The following is a 13,568-nucleotide window of genomic DNA, read 5'->3' on the forward strand; positions in this document are numbered from 1 at the left end:
GCTGACCAACCCGATAGCGCCACGTGTCCGAGCTGATTGTTAAGACAGCCGGCAGACCTTTAAACAAATCATTTTTTCTTGTCTCAAGTCTTTGCCTTTAGAGAGAGAAGCTCTAGAGAGGAGGAAGAGAAGTTCTTGAGTGAGAATAGATTCTTCCAAGCTTGATCTTCGTGGTTTGATCCGTTGGATTAGAGTTTTGAGGTTAGAATCTTGATCTACTTTGATTGTTGTTGTTGATCATCTAGCTGCATTGCATGATCGGACTCGTTTTGCATGTCATGCATCGATTTGAAGTTGGTTTTGGGAAGAGAAAATGGTTTTTCATATGTTCTTGAAGGAAGTCTCGTTTTGATCCGAAAGTTTGGAACGAAAACCATGTTTTTGTGTTTGCTCTTGCATAACCTTCTTGTATGGGTACCCAGGTCCATGTTTCGAACTCATGGCACGAAATCTCAGATTTTGTAACAGGTTTTGATCTTGCATTCATCTTTCTCATGATCATATTCGTCATATTCTTCATGTTATTCAAAGGGAAACCCAGGTTTTCCCAACTTTGCTTTTGATTGAGGCCAACGGGACCACACCTCGGCAAGGATGTGTGGGACCTCGGCAAAGACCTGGTTGGTACCTAGTGTGTTCTCATGAGATGGGAGCAGCGTTTAAACTCCCAGCGTGTTTTGCTTTGTTTTTGACTGGGATCTGGTGAGGATGCCGAGATCATTTGCATGCATGTAATGCTTGTTTTGAGAATGTGATTTTCCATGTGATTGTAGGACCTTGATCTTTGCTTTGAGCCTACACCTGAAGAACTAGGTGAGTGGTATTATTGATAAAGCTATGTTATACTTGTTTTGATAAATCTTGCTTGCTTTGTTTTGACAAAAGTGTTTTGTTAAGCATGAATGAATAACTCTTGTTTTGATGTGTCAAGTATAATCCTTGTTTTGATGCCATCTTTGAAAAGGATACGGTCCTCTCTTGGAAAGTCCCTCGTGCTGGAGGACTCTAAACTTTCGCAGCACTAAGCATAAAGGATACGGTCCTTGTTAAATCGGGCTACGGGCCTAAGTAACACCAGTTTTGCTATGTTAAATCGGGCTACGGGCCCAAGTAACATCGTACTAAGTGTAAAGGGATACGGTCCTTTCTTGAAAAGATTACTATGTTAAATCGGGCTACGGGCCTAAGTAACAACAGTCCCTTGTGCTGGAGGACTATAAACTTTCGCAGTACCTTTGACTAAACGATTACGGATCGTACAGCCCTTGATACTTGAGATTCTCGATTGATGAATACGGTTCATCCCTTGCTCGCCGATGTTGTAATACTTGATTGATGAATACGGTTCATCCCTTGCTTCGCCGATGTTGTAATACTTGATTGATGAATACAGTTCATCCCTTGCTTCGCCGATGTTGTAATACTTGATTGATGAATACGGTTCATCCCTTGCTTCGCCGATGTTGTAATATTTGATTGATGAATACGGTTCATCCCTTGCTTCGCCGATGTTGTAATATTTGATTGATGAATACAGTTCATCCCTTGCTTCGCTGATGTTGTAATATTTGATTGATGAATACGGTTCATCCCTTGCTTCGCTGATGTTGTAATACTTGATTGATGAATACGGTTCATCCTTTGCTTCGCCGATGTTGTAATACCTGATTGATGGATACGGTTCATCCCTTGTTTCGCCGATGTCAGTAAGCATCCCTTGTGACTTGTGATATTTGATTGATGAATACGGTTCATCCCTTGTCTTGATAAAGTTTGATTCGTTTGTTTTGAAAGACTCTGGCTTTATTAATGCAAACCTTTATTTTTAGTACCATTCACTGAGTACCCAAGCTCACCCTCTCTATATATATGTAGGTGATGAGCAGGACGTCGGCGACGCCTAGACTGTTTTGAAAGCTTGTTTTGGATCCGTGCTTATGTCGGCTTTATTTTGCATTCATGTCGGCGAATCTTGAAAATCATGCTTTTTGACTTGTATTTACTGTATTTTGTGTATGTCGGCTCGAGAAGCCTTTTGATCAAGATGTAACACATATTTCGCTTTGTTGTATTCAAGTTGTAAGATGAATGACATTGCATTTGATCTACGCACAGCTCTTATGGACCACTTGTATTTGATTTATTGCTTCCGCATTTGTGAGCCCCGTTCATTATACTCTGATTGTGTTAAGTTTTTGAAAGTTGGCCTTCGGTAATTACGGATTACTGGCCATCACGGCACCAAACTACTAGGGGCGGTTTGGGGTCGTGACAAATTTCTTGGGAATTTAATTAGTAATTTACTGAGAATTTACTTGGAATTTTCTAAGTAATTTACTTTATAATTTACTGAGAATTTTCTGTGTAATTTAATGAGAATTCACTGAGTAATTTACTTAGCAATTTACTGAGAATTCAATGAGTAATTTACAGAGATTTTATGGAATAATTTACCGTGAAATTATGAAAAATTTACTTCGAATTTTCTAAATAATTTACTGAGGATTTATTGGAAATTTACTGAGTAATTAATTGAGAATTTAATTAGTAATTTACTGAGAATTTACTAAGTAATTTATTGAGAATTTAATGAGAATTTACTAGGTAATGTTCTGAGTAATTTATTTAGCGAGTACTTTAATGGGAATTTACTGAGTGATTTTGTCACGTCCCCAAACCGCCCCCAATGGTTTGATGTCGTGATGGCCAGTAACCCGAGGTTACCGAAGGCCGGCTTACAAAAGATCACACACAATCAGAGTATGAAATAAGGGGCTCGCAAGTGCGGAAGCAATATATATACAAAAGTCTGAGTAGTCCATGAGAGCCGTGCATAAGTTCAATGGAATGACATACATTTTTTTCAACAAGTCTTAAAACTTAAATACAATAAGGAATTGAGTTACAAAAATACATCTTGACCAAAAGGCTTCTCAAGCCGACATATACAATTTACACATGACACAAAGCTAAGAAGCATGATCTTCAAGACGTCACAAAATGCAAATCCAAAACACGTCGGCACAGCACTCAAAACACATCGGCAACACATCTAGGCCTCAATGCCTTCTTGCTCATCACCTACATATATATAGAGAGGGTGAGCTTGGATACTCAGTGAATGATATTAGAAATAAAGGTTTTGCATGATTAATATCCGAGATTCCTTCAAAAAGCATACATAGCGTATTTTACAAGCAAGGAGAAAAATCAAGTTCGTTGCCGGTCTTTCAAATTCCTTGGATGTTAATAACATCTACATATTACAAGTGCGATGACATATCAAGACAAGAGTGCAGTTGCATTATAGTCCCCTGCAACTAAGGACTTTCAAAACAAGAGTGCAGTTGCATTATAGTCCCCTGCAACTAAGGACTTTCAAGACAAGAGTGCAGTTGCATTATAGTCCCCTGCAACTAAGGACTTTCAAGACAAGAGTGCAGTTGCATTATAGTCCCCTGCAACTAAGGACTTTCAAGACATGTCATCAAAACAAGATAGTGTTCGATATACAAATAGGGATAGTCATTCATGCTAAATCAAATACTTTTCGTCAAACAAAGCAAAACGAGATTTATCGAAACAAGTATAACATAGCTTTATTTAAAACACCACTCACATAGCTCTTCAAACGTCGGGATCGAGACAGTCCAAGTCCTACAAACACATGGCAAGGCCTATTGAATGCACTTTCAAACAAGCTTCATATGTATACAAATGATTTCGGAAAACATGCTGGGCACTAACCAGGTCTAGGCCGAGGTTCCACACCTCCTTGCCGAGGTGTGTCCCCGAGGGCCACATGCAAGAGAAAGAGGTCGGGAAATTCTGGGTTTCCCTCTGTTGATGAACATGAAGAACATGAGTACGAAAACATGAAGAACATGAATGTTCATTTACAACCTGTTAGTGACGAAATCTAGGATTTTCATGCTACGAGTTCGAAAACATGGACCTGGGCACCCGTACTTGAAGTTCTTGCGGAAATAAACACAACAACATGATTTTCTATGCAAGCTTTCGGATCAAAACAAGACTTTTTCTTCAAGAACGTATGAACATCATTTTCTCTTTCTAAAATTGGTTTCAAATCAATGCATGACATGCAGAATGGGTTCGATCATGCAATGCAACTAGATAAACACAAGGAACAACAAAAGTAAGTCAAGGATCTAACCTCAGTACACGAATCTAACGCTTCGATCTCTCGGAATCAAGCTTGAAGACTTACTTCTCACTCTAAAACTCCTTCTTCCTCCTAGAGCTTCTCTCTCTAAAAGGCAAGGTTAAGATACCAAATGATGAGTGTTCTCACTCGGTTCTGGGCTTAATCCCTCTGCTGGGACACGTGGCAGCGACTGGTTGGGTTTTCCCTGCAAAGGTGGCTGACAGACCAGACAAGGCATGGGGAAAGGGTGTTCAACAAGTAAAGCGGTATGGGCTCTCTGACGAGGCAAGGACGTCGGCTAATAATAAGGCGTATCTAACAAGCTACACGGAACGGTACTCCGGCAAGGGGTGACATCGGCTAACAAAGGGCTTTGGTAACTAAGGTGACAGTGACCTCAGCTAGGAAAGACGACACTTGACTAAGCTGTGCCACATCTTGGCCTAGATGTGCCACACCTCGGTCTAGGTCGCACCACTCCAGGACGAGATCACTTGGGCGTAAAGGTAACATCTCGGCCAGTGCGTCAAAGCAAGGATGATGGTCAACAAAAGGGGTTCCAAGATACTTCTAGGCTGAGGATGACCTCGGCTCGGAATGGTCTAGGCGTAACATAACCTAGGCTTGGAATAACGTCGGCTAATCACAACTTGGGCAAGGCGTGGCCTAGGTTTCACATCAAGGAAGGGGTACGGCAAGCACACAACACTTAGACAATTCACAAAGGTATCGAAACAAGGCATGGATCCCACTCACTTAAGCAGAACAAGTCACAAACATTCACATGCAACTTAACAAGCCATTATCATACAGATGCTTATGAACATGATTAAGACATAAAATGTGGGTTCTTACAGTCTACCCTCCTTAAAGAAGTTTGGTCCCCAAACTTAAGTCACCTTGTCCTACGAATAACTCCGGATAACAGATTTTCATTTCTTCTTCTTTTTCCCACGTGGCCTCCTTGCCATAATGCTTCACCCATTCGATTTTTACCATCGATATCGACTTGTTTCTCAACTGTCTCACTTGTCTGTCAATAATTCTCATCGGTTTCTCTTCGTAGCTGAGATCTTCATTAACTACAACCCCGGAATAATCTATCACATGCAGTGGGTCTCGGATATATTTCCTCAACATCGAAACATGGAACACGCTGTGGACCTGACTCAAATCTGGTGGCAAAGCAAGTCTGTAAGCAACGGTGTTAACCCTCTCAAGAATTTCAAATGGCCCAATGTATCGGGGTGCAAGTTTACCCTTCCTCCCAAATCTCGAAACTCCTGTCATCGGCGAGACCTTCAAAAATACATGATCCCCAATTTCAAATTCTAACTCCCTCCTTCTCTGGTCGGCATAACTCTTCTGTCGACTCTGTGCGGTTTTAATCCTCTGCTGAATGAGTTTAATCTTTTCAGTTGTCATTTGAACCATCTCGGGGCCAATTAGAGCTTTGTCTCCTACTTCAGTCCAACATATCGGCGATCTGCACGTCCTTCCATACAAAGCTTCATACGGCGCCATGCCTATGCTGGCTTGATAACTGTTGTTGTACGCGAACTCCACTAATGGCAGATGCGATTCCCAACTTCCCTGGAAGTCCAACACGCACAGTCTGAGCATGTCTTCGAGTGTCTGGATCATTCTTTCCGTTTGTCCGTCGGTCTGGGGGTGAAAGGCTGTGCTAAATCTCAACTCCGTTCCCAAGGCTCCTTGTAGACTTTGCCAAAATCTAGAAACGAACTTCGGATCTCGGTCTGAAACAATGGACATCGGCACGCCATGAAGCCTAACGATTTCATTTATGTACAGTTCGGCAAGTCGGTCGGCATTGAACGTAGTCTTGACAGGTAAAAAGTGTGCTGACTTAGTAAATCTATCAACTATAACCCAAATCGAGTTCATACCTTTCTGCGTCCTCGGCAAACCTACTACGAAATCCATGGAGATGTGTTCCCATTTCCACTCAGGAATTGACAAAGGCTGAAGAAGTCCTGCCGGTCTCTGGTGTTCTGCCTTCACTTGCTGACAACACAGACACTGATATACAAACTCGGCTATCTCTCTTTTCATGTTTGGCCACCAAAAAGTCCGTTTTACGTCCTGATACATCTTGGTGCTCCCTGGATGAATGGCAAACTTGGAGCTATGGGCCTCTTGCAAAATCTTCCTTTTCAACTCTGGCAGGTCGGCTACGCATAATCTTCCTTCAAACTTAAGCACCTGATTTTCCACTGTGTATCCTGGCCTCGGCTTGGAGACGAATTCATCAATTACCCTTTTTAGGAACTTATCTTCCATCTGCCTGGTCTTCACTTCCTCAACGATGGTCGGTTCCGCTGAGATCATTACCAGACACGCCAAACTTCCAACTAGCTTCCTGCTTAATGCGTCGGCTACGGAATTTGCCTTACCTGGGTGGTACTGAATCTGCATGTCATAGTCCTTCAACAGCTCGAGCCATCTTCTCTGCCTCATATTTAGTTCTTTCTGAGTGAACAAATACTTCAGACTTTTGTGGTCGGTGAAAACTTGACAAGATGTTCCATACAAGTGATGACGCCATATCTTCAAAGCAAAGACTACGGCAGCCAGCTCCAAATCATGGGTAGGATAGTTCTTTTCGTTGGGCTTCAATTGACGAGACGCGTACGCTATGACTTTACCTCCTTGCATTAGCACGCAACCCAAACCCTTATGTGAAGCATCACTGTAAATCTGAAATTCCTCATTAGCTGATGGTAGTACAAGAACTGGTGCCGTAACTAACTTCGTCTTCAACTCCTGAAAGGCTGATTCTCTATCATTAGTCCATTCATAAGCTGCTCCCTTCTTGGTTAGTTGTGTCAATGGCACTGCAATCCTCGAGAAATCCTTCACAAACTTCCTGTAATAACCTGTCAAACCCAGAAAACTACGAACCTCGGACACGTTGGTCGGCGTTGGCCAATTCACAACGGCTTCAATCTTACTGGGGTCAACTGATATACCATCTTCATTAACCACATGTCCTAAAAATGAAATGCTGGAAAGCCAAAATTCGCATTTACTCAACTTGGCGTACAACTTCTTATCTCTCAAGATTTGCAGGGTAAGTCTCAGATGATTCTCGTGCTCGCTCGCACTCTTGGAGTAGACCAATATGTCGTCGATAAAAATAATTATGAACTCATCCAGATACGGCTTAAAGACTCTGTTCATCAAGTCCATGAATGCTGCTGGGGCATTGGTCACTCCGAAAGGCATCACCAAAAATTCGTAGTGGCCATATCTTGTCCGAAAAGCAGTCTTCTCGATATCCTCAGCTTTAACCTTCAACTGGTGGTAGCCCGATCTAAGGCCAATCTTGGAAAAGACTCGTGCTCCTCGTAGTTGATCAAGTAAATCATCGATCCTAGGCAAAGGGTACTTGTTCTTAATGGTCACCTTATTAAGTTCCCTGTAGTCAATGCAAAGACGAAGTGTGCCATCCTTTTTCTTAACAAACAGAACGGGTGCTCCCCACGGTGAAGTGCTCGGCCTAACAAAACCTTTATCCAACAGTTCTTGTAATTGCGATTTTAGTTCTCTCAGTTCGGCTGGGGCCATTCTATAGGGGGTTTTGGAGATAGGTTGTGTTCCCGACATGATGTCCACAGCAAATTCTATTTCCCTATCGACTAGGTGGCCAGGCAGCTCATTTGGAAAGACGTCGGGGAATTCTTCAACAACAGGTATGTCGGCTAACTCCATACTTCCATTCAAATCACTTAGTATACTGCACAAATAACCTTGACATCCCTTCTGGACCAACTTGTAGGCTTTCATAGATGAAATTAAGTAAGGTGGGGGTACTACTCCTTTACCCTGGAAAATGACCTCGGCTAGATCTGGGGTCTTCAATGTGACACTCTTAGTAACACAATTAATGGATGCATGATTCGCTACTAACCAATCCATCCCCAATATGACATCGAAATGAGTCATGCTCAAGGGCATCAAATCGACTAACAACTCTACACCCTCAATCATAACAACACACGCCCTATAAATGGATGCAACAATCATGTTTCTCCCAGATGGAGTAGACACAGATAATACATAATCAAGGGGTTCTAATTCCCTATCCAACTTCTCGGCGAATAAAGTAGATACAAATGAATGCGTAGAGCCCGAATCAATCAATACGTATGCATCTTGAGAACAAATTGAAATGGTACCTGACACCACTGCTTCAGCATTCTGGGCGTCTCCTGGCACTAATGCGAAAACTCTGCCCTGCCTCGCCTGTATCCCCCCGATGTTATTCTTCAGTGCAGAGCCCGAGGTGCTTCCATTCCTCTTCCCATCATCAGTCCTTGCTTTCGGGCAGTCTTTCACGCGATGGCCTAACTTGCCACACTCATAGCAAGCCCCCGTCGCCCAACGGCAGACCCCAAAATGTAGCTTCCCACAACTCGTGCACAACGGCTTAGCATTACCATCCTGATTTGAGTTGCTGGAACTGTCCACATTCACCTTCTTCTTGGCATTGAACGGAACTCGGCGATTGTCATAATTCTGTCTCTTCCTCTGGCTCTCACTTGAACTCTGGTATCGGTTCAAGTTAGCTTCAGCTAAGATAGCCTTGTCTAGTACTCTGGCGTATGTCGGCATATTGAGCATGTTGACCCGGTTTTGTATCGGTCCACGCAACCCACTTTCAAACTTTCTCGCCTTCCGGTAGTCGTCATCAACCATGTGAGGCGCATACCTCGCCAATTCAGTAAAGGCACGATCATACTCTGCCACTGTCTTGTTCCCCTGTGTCAGATTCTGGAACTCCGTGGTCTTTCGGTCTCGGACGCTAAGGGGAAAATGTTTGTTGTAGAATAACTCCAAGAATCTGGCCCAAGTCAAACCCGGATTACTTTCTCGAACCATCATCCACCACCTACGGGCGTCGTCGTCTAACGTGAACGCTGCCAGAGATACCTTCTGAGCGTCTGTACTGGGAAAAATTTCAAACAGCTTCTCCATTTCTAAAACCCACGCCTCGGCTTTCATTGGTTCTATGCCCCCTTGGAATCTTGGCGGTTTCATTTTCTTGAACTCTCTGATCAGGGTTATCGTGTCGTTCCCATACAAAGCTTGCTGCGGAGGCACTTGTGGTACTGGAGGAGGTGGAGGCGGAGCTGCATATCGGCCATTGGTCTGCTCGGCCTGAGTAGAGGTGGTACCAGTATCCTGTGGCCTCGGTTGTCTCAGCTCACGAACCAAGCCTTCGACTAACCTTTCCAGTCTCTCCAACCTATCCTCAGAATGATCTCGGCCAACTGGAGGCCTACCTCTCCTCATGATGCTGGGGGTATGCAGGATGTGACACTTAAACAAAATGAACAAAGGAACATGTATGCAAGAGAATATGATCATGCTGATGTAACAAAATGTTTATGCCGAGACGATGCACACCTTGTCAAGTAGCAAGCAATATGATGCAATCCTAACATCATTCTAAGGGAAATCCTATGCTCTTTAGGACTCAAGGTGTGTGTGATTAACGTACTATAAGGAACTTGTGCTCTGATACCAATCTGTCACGCCCCCAAACCGCCCCCAGTGGTTTGATGCCGTGATGGCCAGTAACCCGAGGTTACCGAAGGCCGGCTTACAAAAGATCACACACAATCAGAGTATGAAATAAGGGGCTCGCAAGTGCGGAAGCAATATATATACAAAAGTCTGAGTAGTCCATGAGAGCCGTGCATAAGTTCAATGGAATGACATACATTTTTTTCAACAAGTCTTAAAACTTAAATACAATAAGGAATTGAGTTACAAAAATACATCTTGACCAAAAGGCTTCTCAAGCCGACATATACAATTTACACATGACACAAAGCTAAGAAGCATGATCTTCAAGACGTCACAAAATGCAAATCCAAAACACGTCGGCACAGCACTCAAAACACATCGGCAACACATCTAGGCCTCAATGCCTTCTTGCTCATCACCTACATATATATAGAGAGGGTGAGCTTGGATACTCAGTGAATGATATTAGAAATAAAGGTTTTGCATGATTAATATCCGAGATTCCTTCAAAAAGCATACATAGCGTATTTTACAAGCAAGGAGAAAAATCAAGTTCGTTGCCGGTCTTTCAAATTCCTTGGATGTTAATAACATCTACATATTACAAGTGCGATGACATATCAAGACAAGAGTGCAGTTGCATTATAGTCCCCTGCAACTAAGGACTTTCAAAACAAGAGTGCAGTTGCATTATAGTCCCCTGCAACTAAGGACTTTCAAGACAAGAGTGCAGTTGCATTATAGTCCCCTGCAACTAAGGACTTTCAAGACAAGAGTGCAGTTGCATTATAGTCCCCTGCAACTAAGGACTTTCAAGACATGTCATCAAAACAAGATAGTGTTCGATATACAAATAGGGATAGTCATTCATGCTAAATCAAATACTTTTCGTCAAACAAAGCAAAACGAGATTTATCGAAACAAGTATAACATAGCTTTATTTAAAACACCACTCACATAGCTCTTCAAACGTCGGGATCGAGACAGTCCAAGTCCTACAAACACATGGCAAGGCCTATTGAATGCACTTTCAAACAAGCTTCATATGTATACAAATGATTTCGGAAAACATGCTGGGCACTAACCAGGTCTAGGCCGAGGTTCCACACCTCCTTGCCGAGGTGTGTCCCCGAGGGCCACATGCAAGAGAAAGAGGTCGGGAAATTCTGGGTTTCCCTCTGTTGATGAACATGAAGAACATGAGTACGAAAACATGAAGAACATGAATGTTCATTTACAACCTGTTAGTGACGAAATCTGGGATTTTCATGCTACGAGTTCGAAAACATGGACCTGGGCACCCGTACTTGAAGTTCTTGCGGAAATAAACACAACAACATGATTTTCTATGCAAGCTTTCGGATCAAAACAAGACTTTTTCTTCAAGAACGTATGAACATCATTTTCTCTTTCTAAAATTGGTTTCAAATCAATGCATGACATGCAGAATGGGTTCGATCATGCAATGCAACTAGATAAACACAAGGAACAACAAAAGTAAGTCAAGGATCTAACCTCAGTACACGAACCTAACGCTTCGATCTCTCGGAATCAAGCTTGAAGACTTACTTCTCACTCTAAAACTCATTCTTCCTCCTAGAGCTTCTCTCTCTAAAAGGCAAGGTTAAGATACCAAATGATGAGTGTTATCACTCGGTTCTGGGCTTAATCCCTCTGCTGGGACACGTGGCAGCGACTGGTTGGGTTTTCCCTGCAAAGGTGGTTGACAGACCAGACAAGGCATAGGGAAAGGGTGTTCAACAAGTAAAGCGGTATGGGCTCTCTGACGAGGCAAGGACGTCGGCTAATAACAAGGCGTATCTAACAAGCTACACGGAACGGTACTCCGGCAAGGGGTGACATCGGCTAACAAAGGGCTTTGGTAACTAAGGTGGCAGTGACCTCGGCTAGGAAAGACAACACTTGACTAAGCTGTGCCACATCTTGGCCTAGATGTGCCACACCTCGGTCTAGGTCGCACCACTCCAGGACGAGATCACTTGGGCGTAAAGGTAACATCTCGGCCAGTGCGTCAAAGCAAGGATGGTGGTCAACAAAAGGGGTTCCAAGATACTTCTAGGCTGAGGATGACCTCGGCTCGGAATGGTCTAGGCGTAACATAACCTAGGCTTGGAATAACGTCGACTAATCACAACTTGGGCAAGGCGTGGCCTAGGTTTCACATCAAGGAAGGGGCACGGCAAGCACACAACACTTAGACAATTCACAAAGGTATCGAAACAAGGCATGGATCCCACTCACTTAAGCAGAACAAGTCACAAACATTCACATGCAACTTAACAAGCCATTATCATACAGATGCTTATGAACATGATTAAGACATAAAATGTGGGTTCTTACAGATTTACTCAGAATTTACGGGGTAATTTATTTAGCGATTTACTAGGTAATGTTCTGAGTAATTTACTGAGAATTCAATGAGTAATTTACTAAGATTTTATTGTGTAATTTACCGTGAAATTATGAAAAATTTACTTCGAATTTTCTAAATAATTTATTGAGGATTTACAAGGAATTTACTGAGTAATTGATTGAGAATTTACTGAATAATTTTCTAGGAATTTCTTCAGAATTTAATTAGGAATTTTCGGAGAATTTACTGGGAATTTATTAAGAAATTTCAAAGTAATTTACATTATAATTTACTAAGTAATTTAATGAGAATTTATCGAGTAATTTACTTAGCAATTTACTGGGTAATGTTCTAAGTAATTTTCTCAGATTTTATTGAGTAATTTACCGTAAAATTATTAAAAATTTCCTTCGGTTTTTCTAAATAATTTTCTGGGGATGTACTAGGATTTTATTGAGTAATTAATTGAGAATTTACTGAATAATTTACTGAGAATTTCTTGGGAATTTAATTAGTAATTTACTGAGAATTTACTGGGAATTTATTGAGAATTTTCTATGTAATTTACTGGTAATGTCCTTTGTAATTTATTGCAAATTCAATGAGTTATTTATTGAGATTATGTTGAGTAATTTATCGTGAAATTATGAAAAAATTACTTCAAATTTTCTAAATAATTTACTGAGGATTTACAAGGAATTTACTGAGTAATTAATTGAGAATTTCTTGGGAATTTAATTAGGAATTTTTTGAGAATTTACTAAGTGACTTACTGAGAATTTAGTGGGAATTGATTGAGAATTTTCTAAGTAATTTACTTTATAATTTACTGAGAATTTTCTGAGTAATTTAATGAGAATTTACTGAGTAATTTACTTGGCAATTTACTTGGTAATGTTCTGAGTAATTTACTGAGAATTCAATGAGAAATTTATTGAGATTTTATTGAGTAATTTACCATGAAATTATGAAAAATTTACTTCGAATTTTCTAAATAATTTGCTGAGAATTTACTAGGAATTTACAGAGTAATTAATTGAGAATTTATTGAATAATTTACTGAGAATTTCTTGGGAATTTAACTAGTAATTTACTGAGGATTTACTAATTAATTTACTGAGAATTTACAGGGAATTTATTGAGAATTTTGTAAGTAATTTACATTTTAATTTACTGACAATTTTCTGAGTAATTTAATGAGAATTTACTGCGTAATTTACCGAGTAATTTACTGGGAATTTACGGAGTGATTTGCTCAGAATTTACTAAGTAATTTACTTAGCAAATTACTTGGTAATGTTTTGAGTAATTTACTGAGAATTCAATGAGTAATTTACTGAGATTTTATTGAGTTATTTACCATGAAATTATGAAAAAATTACTTCGAATTTTCTAAATAATTTACTGTGGATTTACAAGGAATTTACTGAGTACTTAATTGAGAATTTGCTGAATTATTTTCTGAAAATTCCT

The sequence above is a fragment of the Camellia sinensis genome, chromosome 6, assembly GCF_055761805.1.
Source record: "Camellia sinensis isolate YWXY chromosome 6, ASM5576180v1, whole genome shotgun sequence".
Lineage (NCBI taxonomy): Eukaryota > Viridiplantae > Streptophyta > Magnoliopsida > Ericales > Theaceae > Camellia > Camellia sinensis.